Source organism: Dermacentor andersoni, chromosome 3, assembly GCF_023375885.2.
Source record: "Dermacentor andersoni chromosome 3, qqDerAnde1_hic_scaffold, whole genome shotgun sequence".
Classification (NCBI taxonomy): Eukaryota; Metazoa; Arthropoda; class Arachnida; order Ixodida; family Ixodidae; genus Dermacentor; species Dermacentor andersoni.
In genome coordinates, this window is record NC_092816.1 from 143,873,319 (window position 1) to 143,888,061 (window position 14,743).

The window sequence follows — 14,743 nt, forward strand, 5'->3', positions numbered from 1 at the left end:
CAGCCTATAGAGGGGTATGAGGCTCTCTAACACTTTATTAAGAAATTTATTAGCAAGATTTATGTACCTATGAGGTAAGAATCTACCTCCGCATAGAAGTTTGCCATACTGTTCAACCCCCAATGGCTAAATTTGATATCGGTGGCATATCATTTTCCGCCAGGACAGCGCGCTAATTTCTGCGTCGCTTCTATAGCACCCTCATAATGTTCCGGATTGCTTACAGCCGCGATTTATTTTCAAGTCTCCAACTAATCCTCCAACTTGGAACTTTGTCTACATCTCACCCACAACTTGACCCTTGTTGTAATGAAACGTAAAGAAACTGTCTCGATTATTTCCCGGAGGACACCAAGCGAGTGGGATATCACACGTGGAAAGAGATAAATAAAAAGTTCATCAATTAATACCAGAGAGAGAGAGAGAGAAGTTTAATAATACGAAATGCTGAGAGGTCGGCCTGAGGCCAGCTACCCGACATTGCCAGCTACTAGCCAGCTACTCGGCATTGGGGGAAGGGGAAGAGGGAAAGAAAGCGGGAAGTGTTCTTATATAGACAAAGAAGGTGAAAGTTTCGGGAAGCGTTGCGGATAAAATGCCCCGCGTTTCATCGAAACGTAATGCTTCTGTAACGCAGGCTTCTCTTTAGATATTTGTCGTGCATTAGGAAGGCACCAAGCACCCGAACCTGTTTCCCAGTAATTGCAGCGCTACTGAACTCGTCGCAACGTTCTTTCCAACGAAGCTTTTTTCACTCGGAGAGTCGGGACGACCATCGCGGAACTCCGAGAGCGCTTCTGGGTGACGAAGACGAAGCAGTGCGTGTAAAGAGCGGTCGGGTGGTGTACTTTGTGCCCACGGTTAAGAGCAAAGCCTGCCACGCCTCCAATGGCGTCGCTAGCTGCGGAGCGAGTCAATGCGTTGAAACCGTTTGACAGCGTAGGGTGTGGAGTTCACTGAAGCGGTATAGCTGAACAGTGAGCCTCCATAGAAATGCTACATTGTGTCGACTTGCGCGGTAGAGCATGCTGTTCTCCTATAGCTTATCTTGCGCACAACCATCGGCAGGTATTTAAAGGCTTTCCGGCGTTTGGTTGGACGTCGTGGACATCCTGTAATGTTTAACTCTGACAATGTTCGGTGCGTTAAGCGTGCTTCTCGTGAACTTCGCGCTGTATTTGACGCTGTTCGGGGAATGGAGGTCGGCGATTACCCGTGACCTCATCGCATTGCGTGGGAATTCTCTGCTGACAATGCTTTTTTTGGTGGGGCGTATTATGATCACGTTAGTAGGTTCCGCACATAAATCGAAGCGATCCGAAACAGTAGACCACTGACGCATTCTTATCGTCCCCTGAGAAAAGATACACTTGCCCATTTCTTGCATGAGAAGCTACTGACGCCAATTTCTTACAACCGGCAACCGTAGTGCCTAGCTCCCATTCTGAGCTATGCAATACGCTTTCGCTATACGATACGCTTTCCCTTCGTTCTATTTTCGCTAAGTTCGAAGTTTGTGTCGCGTGCAATTGCTTTACAAACATGTGAAACATCGCGGTTAACCGCAGTGCGACACTCTGGAACGCTTCAGCAGACAACTTTCTACTGAGCCTATAAATAACATGCACAGATTAAACATGTATCTTTCGTTATCTCATAATATGCTTCAAACTCCGAATGATTATGATTAGAACCCGACTGATTGAACTGCCTAATTTTGTTTCATCTCGAGTTGATCCCCACCACAACGTCAATGTCGCTCACCGAAACACTGTAACATACTCGCACTCTTTCCTTCCCAAAACCAGCCTTCACTGGAACCATCTTCCCGCATCTTTAGTTAGCATTACCAACTGTCACCATTTTCGTGAAACTCTTGCCAGCGCAATTTAACGCATTCCATCATTTTTTTTGCTGTAAACGTTCTCCATGTCCGTAGGAAACTTCATCTTTTAGTGTCCTTATCGGCTGCAATAGTATTTTCTTGGCGTAATTATTGTACAAGCCTTGCATGACAGTGTTTTAATTTTCGTTGTCATTAGGAATTGCATTCGTTCCCATTTTTGAAAGTTTCAATTGTGTACGTGCAAATGCCTGTATTTATACTGAAAGATTAACCCTACCCTGTGTAATGGTTGTATGCCTTGAGGGTGCAATAAATAAATAACTGCAACGAAATATAAAGACCGTGCTTCACCTAGTGAACGGAGGAGACCGGACAAATGCAACTACATGCCTTGTACGAAGGGTGGGATTTCAGAGAACATGCGTATTCAGTAATTGCTTGCAATGTACATAATTAACCTGCACACTTGAAGCTGTCGCTACAGGTAACCATTAAATTATCCTCATTGCCTTAAATTGTCAATTATGTGCAACTTTTTACCCCTTCAGGCTAGCTGAAAAGATTTTGAAGCGTGTCTTATGTCATACAGGACAAAAACAAAGGTTTAAGAAATTTGAGCTTACGTCTACTTGTCAAGCAGACTTGAAAAGTACCGTGCTTATTGTCACACTTTTTCCCACCTCTTCTCAAAATTTTAAGTTGGTGCGTTATTTAGTTTGCAGACAACTATCTAAACTGACACTACAGGCTCTACAGGAGCTCCAAATTCGGCACCACGCCCTACAACGGGTTCGTGGCGAAGCCTCTCCACATCGTTTTCACGAGAACAATCCGAACAGTCCACCCGGTGTGGACAAAGAGCTCCGGCTTGTCCTGTTCTCTGTACAGCATTCTGCTGAGCCCGATGCCACCTGGTTGCAGCCGCGCGCGTAGCTCTACGATTCGCTTCTTCAGCAGCGGTTCGTACTTCACTTCACTTTATTACCTTAAAAACCCCATTGGAGGGGTATTACATAAGGGGTGGTTAATAAAATAAACATTAGAAACAGGCGTTCATTTTGAGATATGGGTGACAACAGCTTCAGTAAAGGCAGATGGGCTTGTGATGGCTGCGATGGCGTCTGGAAGGTCGTTCCAGTCCCTTGATGCTCGTATAAAAAATGATGCTTGAAAAGTGGTGGTCCGGGCACGTGCGCGTGCAACATGAAGCGGATGACCGGTGCGAGGAGATATGTGGAAGGGGGCGTGATGTACGGTGGGTGATTTAGGGAGCTGAAAAAAAATGAACGGAAGAGAGAGAGGGCGGCAACCAGTCGACGGAAAGAAAGCGTTTCGAAGCCAGGGGCGCTAGAACGTAAAACTATTCCAAACTTTTCTATTCCAATTCTGTTATCAGCCCTCCACGATTGGTCAAAAACCTTTTTCGACCACGCCCACTTCACCTGTCTGTCACGCGACGTCACGAAAACCGTAATACCTCCCCATCTGAAATGATGTGTACACACTGATTATGGCTGATCTGACAGAAAAAAGAAAAACAGTTATTTCTGATTCGACCCCTTTTCGCCATTAGGCCTCGGCTATTGGTAAAATTTTTCAGGCTGCACCCACTTCACCTGCTTGTAACGCGACGTCACAAAAGCGCACAAACTCACCGCGTCAAAGTGACGTATACGCGATAAAGATGCATTGATATACCGAACAAAACTGAATTTTCTTCGGAATAGCCGCGGGCTGCCCCTTTCCGAAAGAAATAAAAGATGGCTGCCGCCGATCGCTGAGACGCTGGCTACTCGCACCTGCCGGAGAGCATGGGTGTATTTGCGTATAATAAAACTTCTTGCGTGGCCGTGTAACGTTTTCGAGCCCTTTCGGCACGTTTACCAGCTCATTCTGCCAACACTTCTTTGCTGAGGGTCAGTTTTAGCGTCATTCTTAAGCTTCCGTTGCATGCCGCCGTGATTTTCGACCAGCCACCACAAGCTAAGTAAGGGAAAGCCGACCAATCGCAGATGCCGGCACCACCCTCTTCATCCGGTTATCGATTTTCAGTGCACTGGCTCTGTCCCAGTGAATCCTTATGCACTTGAGCGTTCTCCTCGCCTCTTGTCAGCCAATTAGATACGACAAGCCGCTCATTGTAGGCAATGTTATTCGTTTTTCAAGCAAACAAAAGTGACCTCATATGAACGAGGAGAGCGTTTGATTGGTCTGTTCAGACAACCCTGCGGGTGACCGCCCGGTGCTTGCGTCGGTGGTTACGCAAATTTGACGTCAGGAGATTGGAATAGAAACATATTCGAATAGTTTTACGCTATAGGGCCCCAGATTTCGCTTTCATCGACGAAATGCTGATATCATAGGAATATGAAGATTGAATAGTCCTAGTAGCACGATCTTGCACGGCCTCAAGTGCATTTATTATATAAATCTGATGCCGATTCCAGATGCGAGAAGCATATTCAAGTTTCGATCTTACAAATGATTTATAGGCCAACGCTTTTATGTGTTGTGGGGTATGACGCAGATGTCGCCTAAGAAATTCCAGTGATCTATTAGCAGCTGAGACGATGTTAGTAGCGTGCAAGCGCCAAGACAAATCACAAGATAGGATGACACCGAGGTATTTAAATGATTGGACTGAGTCTATTGGAACATCAGCAATGGAATAGGTAAATGTGAGGGGGTTAGGGTTGCGAGTGAAAGACGCGAGTTTACATTTGTTGGAGTTAGGTTCATTAGCCAGCGATTACACCATTCTTGTACATTATTGAGATCGTTCTGGATGAGTGTGTGGCCAGATGTGTTAGTAACTTTGCAGTATATTAACCAATCATCTGCAAACATGCGAATGCTACATAATAAATGCGCACTACATAATGTGTACCGAAGAGTAAACACAGGCACACAGACTACGTGGAGCACATATCACATCCCTTGGCACGGTACATGGCTGTTGCTGATGATGATGCTCGTGATGGTTTTTCGCAGACCTTTTGAAGAGGTGGTGACAAATAGCCACCTAGCGTGCTATGTAAACCACGTCCAGCTACATTCAGCATGCAACTGCTATGTGCAACTGCTACATGCCGGGTCACTTGTTGTAATATAACAGAACTACAATGCAAAGTTTGTATGTATTAAGGCTACGTGGCGCGCATGTCTCATCGCGTGTCGCATGGCATGACGCGATGCTACTGATGATTATTATGATTTTATAGCATTCCCTTTGAAACGGCACAGGGACAAATAGTCACCTAACCTGCTTGAGTTATTCAGGTACACCATACATGTTATTCAATAAATAAATAGTGATATATCTACCTACACTTCTTTTTCTTCTTCAAAACTTCCGTTTGTACCTTGTACCACTATCTATGCATCTGCAATACAAACGGCGCAAGTATAGGCGCTACTCGGCACGCATTTCACATCACAAGACAAGTAGCACGATACGATGCTAATGGTGGTGGTGATGCTAATATACTGATACATGCATACTGCGTGTTTCTTGTGGACGATGCACGTGGGCGCCCCGATGAAGACGACGAACGCTCTCTGGCTCTCGAGTTGTCGGCTGAACCGGCCAGCGCTTCAGTTATCCTTTGTAAATATACCTTGTAAATTGTCTCCAGTGCCTACTCCTTCGGTCCCGTGACATTTTAGTGAAGGGTGCCATTCCTCGTCCTCGCCACGGAGCTCCGCAGCGGCTGCACCGTCCTAATTTCGGCCATCGCTCCCGGTGACGTTACCTCAGATGCTTCTGCTCCTCCGGCCCCGACAGCAACGCACATTACGGTAACCAAACCCCGCGATGCTCGCATATTATACGGCCAAGATAATGCCGAGGCTGAGGACTGGCTCACCCTGTATGAGCGTGTTAGCCGAGACAACTGCTGGGACGCTACCATTACGCTAGCGAATGTCCTATTCTGTTTGGGTGGAACTCCTCGTGTCTGGTTCCGGACGCACGAGGACGAGATCTCTAGCTTGGATGCTTTCAAGGAAAAGCTGAACGACCTCTTTGGAAATCCCACCGGCCCGAAGCTGACTGCTAGACAAGAGCTTGCCACTCGAGTTATATCTTCTAGTGAATGGTATGTCACGTACATACAAGTTGTGCTTGCTCCTTGCCGGAAAGTCGACGAGAAAATGGCCGAGGTTGACAAAGTCGGCCACGTACTCGAAGGGATCGCGGACGACGTGTTCAACTTGTTCGTCTTCAACAATGTCTCCACCATCAATGTCATTGTTGAAAAATGCCGCCGCTTTGAGCTCGCCCTAAGCCGGCGCGTAATTCCACGATTCTCCCGGCTCCCTAACGCGGCAGCGACGTCGTCTTGCGTTGACCTTACCGCTTCACCACCCTTGAACGAGCACTTCACACGTATTGTTTGCCGCGCACTCGAGGCTACAAGTCCTGCGCCGTTCCATCGAGCCACACTTGACCCCACCATTGACCAACCAGGCCCAGCGACCTCTCTCATTCAGGCAGTTGTGCGGCAAGAATTTGAATACTTAGGTTTTCCTGCAGCCTGCTCCGTCTCCCGACCTGACGCCCGACTGGTGACAGTAGCTACGCCTCACAGCGATCTGTATTCCCCTCCCAGACACCGCAACCTTTTCGAGTGGAGAACTCCGGACGACAAGCCCATTTGCTTCCGTTGGCTCGGCATTAGCCACGTCGCTCGCCCCGTCGCTGTTGGCAGTCAGCGCTTGTCTGCGGTATTTTTTCCTCGCGTCTTTGTTTTATTTGTGCTGTTCAAGCTCAGTTCTAAAAGAAAAGTACAAACTCAGTATACTGTAGCAATGGGCGACTTTAAAGCAGAAGTGGGGGAAGAGCAGGCTGTTGAACAAGCGATTGGCGCCGATTCTCGGAACACTCGTTGAGTGATGTTGGCGAAATTCGCGAAAAGGAATAAGCTTCTTATGAGGAACACCTTTTTCAAGATACGGAGAAACAAAAAGTGGACCTGGAAAAGCCCTAATGGCGAAGCAAGAAATGAAATTGACTTCATACTTTTTTCTGATCCCAGAAAAGTGCAGGATGTAGAAGTGTTAAGTAACGTAAAGTGCAGTGATCATAGGTTAGTGAGATGAAGGATTCACCTCAATTTAAAAAGAAGAATAGTAAAATTGATCATGAAGAAACAGGTCAATCTACACCTAGTGAGGGGGTTATAGCAGACCATTTGAGGCTGGTACTTGCAAACAATTATACCACCTTAGAACAGAGATGAAGATGACATAGAGGTAATGAATGAAACAGTAACTAGGCTGTAACAAAGTTGGCTTCAGAAGCAGCAATTGAAGTGGGAAGTAAGGCACCAAGGCAACGAGCAGGTAAGGTCTGCCAAGAAAGGACCTCATAAAAATCGAAATTTATAATTCTTTAGGGTGGTTTCAATAGTTCAGTGCTAGCCGATGCCTGAAAATGTGTCTACATTAGGCGATGTCTGCTGGGAGCGGCTGGCAGCAACGTTGGCCGGCAGTGAGCGGGAGCTGGCACGCCTCCCTTGCAGATGATGACCGCCATTTGTCATGAGGCGAGGCAGCCATAGCGTACTCGGCTTGAGTTTTGCGTGATCCAAGGCAAGCTGAGTGTTCAAGACTAATCGGAATTAGTAAGACCTTAAGGCAAGACACCGATGAGCAATGTTGACAAGGTATCCTTCTTACGTGGGCGAGTGCAGTCGAGTGTGTGCAGCCGATAGTGGGCTTTTTATAAAAGTGTATAATTTTTATTTGAGTTCAAGACGCAGATGTTTCCTTGCTTCAGCGTGTTTAGTTATTTGCTTCAATAACTACGCACAGTAAAAGAGGGAAGATGACACTGATCCAAACACCCTTCTTGGCTGAATTCAGTTATCGGCCACTAGCAGCTACGAGAACCTTGCGTATGACGACATATGCAAGGTGCCGGCAGTTTCAATACGTGCGATGAGAAGGCATGTGTTCGAAAAGAGGCTATATGAAAACTTGACTGTGGTGGTCAGATCATTGTATGCTACACACTGAATGTGTTTTTTTTCACCAAGTGGTACAGGACTACTTTAATGCGGTTTGAAGATGGACGCTGCGGAGTTGTCGGCAGCTCCAAGTGTGCGTCCAATCAATTGGGGCCTTGCCGCTAGCTGGAGAGAGAGTTGTGCCAATTTCACCAACGGGCTTCTGGTGATGCTGTGATTTCGACGAGTGACCTCCTGATTCCAAGACTGGCGCCCTAATCACTACCTCATGGCTTCAAAATATAGCGCAAGTGTATGCTAGATGATGACGACCTGCCCAAATAAGACCGTTGGCTCTGAAAACAATTGCACAATAGCCTTCCGAATAGCAGCCACTAATGAACGAAATCATATTTAATTATATAAAATGAGAAATAGTCCAGCGTATAGTCGAGCACATACTCCACAAACGGTTACGTCGGTAGCTTTGCTTGACTTGGCGAGAACAATGGAGATTTGAAGAAATTGCTATAACACAATTTCACTATACATTGTGGTGAACCGCTCGGCAGATATATAAGTAAAATTGTACTTGGAAGTCAGCGCTTCGTGTATCCAGTGTACTTGTTCATGCCTAATGGTATTCCGCTCAGTATCGTAAATCCTACACATTTGAGAAGTGAAGGCTGTTAATGCGGTATGGTCAGTGAACTGATTTCGGAGAGGGCTGAGAAAAGATAAACAGCCGTGGTCTTTGTAGCGCATTATCCATTACGAAAGCCTCTTTCTTTCAAATTGAATTAATGTGCTGTAAGAGTACGGAAAACTGCTAGGCGACTTATGTAACACAGTGCTCTAAATTTTACTGCGTCTGCCTGCTTGTGTGACCACCGCGCTGAGAAATGAAATAATATGGCGGTTCCGGACGGACTAGGTAAATGGACGAATGTCTTTTTCTGTACCTGACAATGAAGATGTATAAATAACCTCATGCGGAAGTGTCATAGTCCATGGTATACCACAGACATGGTAGTAAACTTTGACCAAGACTTCTTATTTTATGTGCCTAAGCAAATTGCGACGAATAGAATCCAGGTCCACTGTGTATTCATTATCACATGCAGAAGTGCGACACGCTGTATTACTTTTACGTTAACGAAAGAAACTTCACCTGCCAATTTAAACTTAGACACCAGACTAGCCCTTTATGGTATCGCGATATTACGCAGTTTGTCAGTATATCCAGTACTCGTTTTGGTAATTGCAATATGTGCATTTGTTTCCATAAGCTATCGTGGACATGTCTACAGTTTCCTTGCATGAACATTACAATATCCGGAGAATACTGTAATACGTTTTGATCGGGAGTTGCATAACATATATATATATATATATATATATATATATATATATATATATATATGTGTATGTATATGTGGTTAGAAATTATGATTGCTTATTAACTGTGCATAGTGGGCTCCCTTGTCTATGTACCTGTGTTTGGGGCATGTACTCTCACAAAGTGTATTTGCATTGTAACCTTGTTTAGTTTTGTTATTACATTTTCTGGATGCGAATTGTAACTTCAACATTGTTGCTGATCCTAAGGCATAGTGCTTACTAACAAATGTATGTACGCTCTCCTGCTTGGACCGATCCAGTGTGCAGTATTCTGTAAATAAAATATAAATAAACAAACTTATTCTAAAACTTTGCTTTATCTTGGACACATTCTTGACTGGAGCAATAACTTCCTCAGAGACAGATCGTATTTCGTAGAATTAAATCATGTGAAATCCTCAGTCGTAGCGGTGACCTCTGGTGTACCGCAGGGCAGCGTTTTGGTGCAAGTATTATTCTTTCTTTTTGTGAACGATCTGCCTTCATCTGTTAATGTCGGATGCAGGTTGTTTGCAGACGACTGCATTCTGCACAACCAAATAAATTCCCATGATGACCACATCACCTTAGTACAGCCTTAGAGGATGCTTCAGTGTGGTGAAGTTACTGGCAAATGCACATCAACGAAAAAAAATTCCGCTCTGTTATCCATAACTAGAAAAATACATTAATCCAACTTTAATTACACCATAAACTCAAGTAACCTGTGTAAAGTTAAGAAGCATAAAGCCGTGTGTGTCATATTGTCACAACATCTACGATGGAATTCACATATTCAATACATCAGGCCACCTGCACTAAAAAGGCTGTTCTTTTTTTTTTCTAAGAAGACGATTACAGCTAGCAAGACCAGACACAAAGTTACTGGCATATATTGCACTTATCAGACCCATCCTGGACTACGCAAACACTGCTTGGTTTCCATACACACAAAAGAAGACAACCAACAAGCTCGAAGGAGTTCAAAGAAAAGCGCTTATCGACATTTTTAATAATTTAATTAAACAGGTTCGCCCACAGAACTGCTTAAGAAAGCCGGATTACTGAACACAAAAAGCCAGGCTAAATGGGCACGCTTAAAGGTAATGTACCAACTAATACACAACCACCTAAATATAGACAAGTTCTGTTATATTAAGCAATGAACAACAAGAACTAGCCGCCAGGAACACTGCAATATCCTTGCTTCTTAGAAATGCCACAAAGATGCACTCAAATTCTCGCTTTTTCCCCAAGCGATCAGAGAATGGAATAACCTGATCCTCTCCATTACGAGCAGCACAACTTTAGCTCGTGTCTCTAAATTACTTGGAAGCGATTTGATCGCGTCGCATTTTTAAAACGGGGTTAAGTTTTTGCCTTTGTCCCCGTAAAAGAATATGTCAATGTCATTTTGTCTCTGCAATTTACTTTTGTAGATTTTCTTGTATGCCTTACTGCCGTCAATTGCGCAACATTTGGTTGTATAATGTTTCATTTATTTTTTGCCTTGTACTAAAATATCAGTCTCTTTTTGCCCTCCTGTAAATCACTATTGGGATATACAGTATGCATCTATGAATAAATAAATAAATATTGCAGATGCATTTAGTGTGCTTTCATATCTGATGGCCAAATATTTCATTCGTATACACCAAGCATAAATTTATGTCTGGAAAGTACGTTACAGACTCGTTAGAGAAAAAAAAATGTAGTGTGTGCTCTCATAAGCATTAACTATACGCGCGAAAACAGCGTCTAGAATTGAAATGCACATCTTATGCCGAATAATTTCATTAGTTCTACGACCCAAGCACTTACTTTTCGGTCTGGCGCTCGTATTGATGGCAACTATCAAAAAAGCAGCAGTAATTGTGATTATATCCATGCAGCTCGAACTTGTTCGGGGCAACCGTGTCCTCTTCTATTCCACCGGCTGCTCGCCTGTGGAGCCGTCGTCTGACAATGCGAACGGCCCAGTGGCTACCGACTTACCACAGAAATACATATACCAATGCACAAATGTTGCTAAGGAAACACTTATCTTCGTCGAGGGCTCTGTGCTTGAGGGTTATCGGCTGCTAGTACCCGCGGGACGCTGAGACGGCTAGAAAATCTCTTTGCGGCAGAGCAAGGGTTTACAGATGGCCAACTGATAACGGGTGGTGATAGCAATGATTGTCGGTCACTGATTCGTGGTGGCACTTAAACAGCGATGCGTGTGAAACTTCCGCGTGAGGGACGTTTATTCGTAGTGGCACTTAAACAGCGATGAGCATGAAACTTCCTCGCGAGTGCCACAAGAATGCAATCTTTAAAAGAAGCCAAATTATTAGTCACTTCTTTTACTGTGGACATAATTATTGGGATAAGCAGTGGGTCAGCTATATTTTAGAATAAAAAAAATTAAGATTCCTTTGACTATGTGAATATGGAACACCAGCGAAGCTGTTTAGTGCAGGACGCAGAGATGACCCAGAAAATTGAACAAAAGTACAAACACATTTACTGTTCTAATCTGAGGTCATCGTGGCGATATAGGTACGTAAACACATTCGCGCATCACCTTTGTAAATAATGTGTCCGTCACGTAAGACAATGAATGCTTCATACTCCTTTTACCGATGGCTCAAAGCCTCGCAAACGCGGCCTCCCAACTGCAACAACAGAAGAGATGTGAAATTCTACGCTGGAATGACGACCGTTAACGGAGCCAGCAGTGAAAAGCGACGACACTCGAGCTATTTCTTATGATGATAATTGTTTCCTCAGCGGAGCCAGCCATGGAAGAAGACGACGACGAACGCGCGAGCAGTGGCACTAGCGCGTTTGCGCGGCTGGCCCCTAGAATTTTTTAATAATCCTGTTCGAAAAAGCTGCGTAAATATTTTTTTCAAAAACATCTGTTCGCCTTGTGCCTGGGACCCTCTTTGTGTCCCACGTGTGAAAAGGGTAGTTCAAGGGCGCGTTACAGGTCCCCTAGCCGGCATGAGTATGTGCAATTGAGCGTGGACCCTTCATGCACTATCACCAGGATGCCCAAAATTATGATCTGTTTTTGTCAACGATCACGGGCTAGCTTTATTCCAGATCCTAACCATAAACAGCGTCACTGTAAAAAAAAAGCTGTATGCAGGAGATCAGTCGTAAAGAAGCCCGCTTTATTGAAGGTCCAGCGCACTTGCCAACATCCTCGGTAATGCGAAGAAATATACCAACCGTACGCACTCGCGAGAAGGCACCTAGTCTCACCCTATCCGGCCAAGCGTGTGGCACACACAAACTGTGTTATTTATGGCATTGTGTAATCCCGTGTCCCTGGCGGTGTCGCACAAGCGGAACATGTGTAAGAGCACTTCAGGTAGCACGCTTTTGCCCTTAAGGGCCGTTTATAGTCCGACGTAACGCGCGCGCGCTACGTTACGTTGGCGAAAACAACTCTTTCTATAGTCCGACGCACTGCAGCGCCGACGTAACCGGCGGCTGCCAGCGCGCCCCGACGAGCTCGGCGCATATTTGGCTCCTGCTCCATTCGCGCGCCGGCGCCGCCAACCGCGTCGACCCACAATGCATTGCGCGCGAAGAAAAAGGCGCCAACACAACTCCGCTGACGGCTTTTGCGGACGGCGCGCGACTTGGCGAACGATCTGCGCATGCTCCGAAGATAGCAGCCTACGGCGCGCGCGTTGAAGTATAGAGGGGATGGCATCTCGGCTGGCGCAGCGCAACCGACGTAGCGTGACTGACCGCGAACGACGCTCGCCCGCGCGCCGATAACGTCGGACTATAAACGGGCCTTTAGTTCGTAACGGCGAAGCACCTGGCAAGCATTGCTGTCCACCAGCGAACTGTTCATTGCACCGTGCCACTGTACCGACAATAATATGTCTCAAAGAAAAAGCAGGGAAGTCCTGAACATCGCACCTCCTTTGCACTCATTACGAGGTGAATACTTCCCGCTGTGCGTATGTTGGATGGTCGCATGGGTAGCCTCACGAGCAAAGAATTAATTATTGCGAGGCATCTAAGCTGAAATCTGCTATCAGACTTCCGGGTGGAGGAAGCATGGCTAAATTCAGAGCACTAAATACTAGGACACAGTCTAAGACACAAGAAAAGACAGGCTACGGCACTACTTGCAGAAGAAGAAGGAACTTTATTAAAATAGTCCGGCAGTATTTGTTGTAGTGAGCTCAGGTGGCGGCTCGAAGTCCTAGGACTCGGGCGGCATCTTTGGCGGACGGCCGAGAGCTGGTCTTCAGATTGCGAACCTTTGAGAGCCGCCACCCAGCGGTGGCGACGCCGATGGAGAAGATCTCCCCGGTGGCCCTCGCACTAAGTCGGCGTCGGGAAGAAGTGAGCTCGAGGCTTCCTGCACGCTGGCCGCGGTTGTGGACGCGTCGCGAACGGAGGTGGTTTCAGTATCGTTGTTGTCGGCACATTCCCAGAGCATGTGTCGTAGCATTGCTCTCTGTCCGCACGCTTTACACGCATCAGTTGGGTATATGCCCGGGTAGCAGTGATGTAAGATGGCGGGGCTGGGATATGTGTGTGTTTGGAGCAAGCATAAGGTTACGGCATATTTCGTGTTTAATTTATCGTGCGGTGGCGGGGATGTGTGTATTTCGAGTCTCTAGAATTGGGTGAGGTCTCTGAACGTGGTCAGGCGATCGGCACACACCTATTGTAATTCTCATTACTGCATTTTTGTCTTAGTGTCCCGATCCGGCTGAGCCGATGCCCAGCTCTCGGGGACGGAGGCGGCGGCCACCTATTCTGCGGCGGCTCGGCGTGTACGACCTCGAGCCATGGCGTGGGCTGCCTCGTTGCCCGCTAGCGGGACGTCGGTATGTGCCGGGGCTAGAGGAAGAAGACCATAGAATTTTGGGGTTGCGAGAGCGATGTAGAGTCGCCATCGTCAAAAATTTTCAGTATGCGGCCCGCTTCCCGGCAGACGCGGCCGCGCGCGAAGCCGCGGATTGCCGCCTGCGAGTCGCTGATCACGACTGCAGAGTTGGGCACCGCGGCGAGTGCTAGGGTTATGCGGCTTCTTCGGCCATCTCCGTGTGTCCCGGGGTCACCGTAGCGCTCGCGAGGCACATACATACCTGTGCGGTCTACAACCGTGATCGCGTGTGCTCTTCTCCGCTCCCCATAGCGCGCGGCGCCTACGTAGACCGGCGCAAACGAAAGACCACGCAGGACATCGGTCCGAAGACCTCACTAAATCATTCAATCGGTAGTAGCGACGGGCGCTGTGTACAAAGGGCAGGGACGTAATCAACGCTAGCTTATGACTCGCGCTTACTGGGAATTCCTCGCTCAAGGGAACTATTGCAAGCCCATATCCCAATCCCGAAAGAAGTTCCACGGTTTACTCAGTTTTTTTCAGACAGGAATAATGACACGCTGCTTCCTTCAGTGTAGCGTGCCTGCGGCTCCGGACATATAAGGGCATCACATACCTGTTATTGCTCTGTTTCGTGCGGCTAGGAGCCGCTTGTCCGTCTAAGAAGGTTGTAAGGTGCAGGGAACGCCGCACCTATTTAATAGGCTAGAGTCTCGTTCG

The 14,743-nt window shown here is 46.5% G+C and overlaps 1 protein-coding gene across 3 annotated transcripts in view; it reads right to left on the minus strand.

Moving 5' to 3' along the window:
* The window catches only part of LOC126525109 (uncharacterized), a 53,499-nt gene extending 42,306 nt beyond the window's left edge, over positions 1-11,193 (minus strand). For 2 of the 3 annotated variants that reach the window (XM_050173167.3, XM_055067539.2), the window contains exon 1: positions 10,996-11,193. The gene's annotated coding sequence lies outside the window, so the exon portion shown is untranslated. The remainder of the gene's footprint in view (positions 1-10,995) is intronic. The other variant, XR_011893472.1, reaches the window with a different exon arrangement.
* Positions 11,194-14,743: the final 3,550 nt, after the last annotated feature.